Below are 2,500 nucleotides of genomic sequence, written 5' to 3'. Positions count from 1 at the left end.
TCTTTCTCAACGCCTCTTTCACCCCATCCATCCATCTCATCCTCGGTCGCCCCCTCCTATTCACTCCATCCACCTCTGTCTTCCACGCCTCTTTTACTAATCTTTCTTCAATCATTCTTTCCATCTGTCCAAACCATCCCAATATCCTTTCATCAATAATGATAATAATAATGATAATGATAATAGTAATAATAATAATAATAATAATAATAATAATAATAATAATAATAATAATAATAATGGTGATGATGATGATGATGATGATGATGATGATGATGATGATGATGATGATGATGATGATGATGATGATGATGATGATGATGATGATGATGATGATGATACATACATACATATACCAAGGCTTTTTCCCCCTTCCAAGGGAGGTAGCCACAAAGGGAAAGGCATTAAAAACATTCCCACCCCTCTCAACCCTACATACACTCCACACCCCTCCCACCCTCCCCCCCATCTGAGCACCTCCTGGATGACGGGTCATCCCTGAACCCTGCCCACCGCCCTGGGTCAGAAGCAGTGGTCGCAAGACACAGTACATCCACAGCAAGGCCGCTTCATTAATCGGCGACCCACCCCTCTCCAGTCCCCCTTTGCATATAAGGAGAGGACGGGGAGAAATCCCTTCGGGGCTGCGTCAAAATTTACTCACACATACTACCCACCCCCCACCCCATTCCTCCTCATGCAGTCACAACATCATCCATATACAACCATTCTCCACTCACCTCTGTCTTCCGTCCTCCCCTCTCCCTTCCTTCCTCAACCAGACATTCCCCTCTTCCCCAAAGCCCCCTTCACCCCATCCATCCACCGCATCCTAGGACGTCCCCCTCATGTTCACACTCCCTCCACATCTGCCTTCCATACCTCTTTTACTTAGTCTTTCTTCACTCATTCTTTCCATGTGTCCAAACCATCCTAATATTCTTTCATCAACCCTCTCTCCCAAATCCTTTTTCACCCCTGTTCTCCTCCTCACCTCCTCATTTCTCACTCTATCTAGCCTAGTAACCCCCACCATACTTCCTCAGACACCTCATCTCAAACACATTCAAACTCCTTCTCTCTTCTTCTCTTATATGTTCACGTTTCTGCCCCATACAGTGCTGTTGGCACAATCACTCCTTCATACAGTCTCCTCTTCGCATCCATTCCCAAATGTCTATTTCTCATTACACTCTTTAAACCACCAAGGCATTTACTCGCTCTTCTCAATCTACATTCTACCTCCACCTTCACTCCACCTTTTCCTGCTACACTTGCACCCAAGTATCTAAAACTATCCACTTCCTCCAGTCGCTCTCCCTTAATGCTCACTTCCAGTCTACTTGCCACTTTCACCCCTTGTACATCTCATCACCTTACTTTTACCCACATTTATCTTTAGCTTTCTTCTATCACATACTCTCCCAAACTCTGCCACCAGCTTCCTCAATCCCTCCTCTGACCCTGCCACAAGCGCAGTGTCGTCCGCAAACAACAGCTGGCTCACCTCCCCATTTTTCTCCATTTTCTTTAACCATCTCCAATCCCTGACTCACTACCCTAGCATTCACTCACCTCTCGCACCACCCCATCCATGTATAAGTTGAACAGCCAGGGCGACATAACGCATCCTTGACGAAGTCCCACCTTTACCTCAAACCACTCACTCTCTCCATTTTCCAATCCTAACACATGCTCTACTACTCACATAAAAACTCTTGACAGCTCCCAAAAGCTTTCCTCCTATCCCATAAATCTGCATAACCTCCCACAGTGCCTTTCTGTCTACCCTATCATAAGCCTTTTCCAGATCCATAAAAGCCCAAAAAACATCCTTCCCCTTTCCTAAAGCTTTCTCACATATCTGTCTTACCACAAAGATCTGATCTACACACAACCTCTACCCGTCCTAAATCCACACTGTTCCTCACCAATTACTCCTTCTGTTCCTCTCCTAATCCTCTCAATTAAGATTCTCCCATAAGCCTTCCCTACTACACTCAACAGGCTAATCCCTCTGAAATTACTACATTCACACTTGTCCCCTTTTCCCTTGTAAAGAGGAACTATACAGGCACTACTCCAGTCCTCCGGTACTCTACCCTCTCTCCAGCAAACATTAAATAATCTCACCAACCAGTCCACCATCACTGAACCTCCCTTTTTCAGACATTCTGCATGACATACATCCAGACCAGGTGCCTTACCTGCTTTCATCATCTTAACAACTGCCTTCACCTCATCCTTCCTTATTTCTCCTCCATTCTCCTCACTCATCACTCTCATTTTCTTCGTATTTCCCACTGCAGCTATCTTTCCTTCCCTATCCTCCTTCACATTCAGCAACTCCCAAAAATATTCTGCCCATCTTCCCCTCACTGCCATCTCTTCCATTATCAACTCTCCATCTGTACCTTTTACCTTTTCTTCCCTACTTGATTCGCCTCCTCTTCCTCTCTTAATTTCTTTCCAAAACATCTTTTTATTACTTTCAAAATTT

This window comes from Oratosquilla oratoria, chromosome 10, assembly GCF_046742065.1.
Source record: "Oratosquilla oratoria isolate Oo_2021 chromosome 10, ASM4674206v1, whole genome shotgun sequence".
NCBI lineage: Eukaryota > Metazoa > Arthropoda > Malacostraca > Stomatopoda > Squillidae > Oratosquilla > Oratosquilla oratoria.
The sequence above is the reverse complement of the archived record's forward strand: the minus strand, read 5'-3'. Positions refer to the sequence as shown.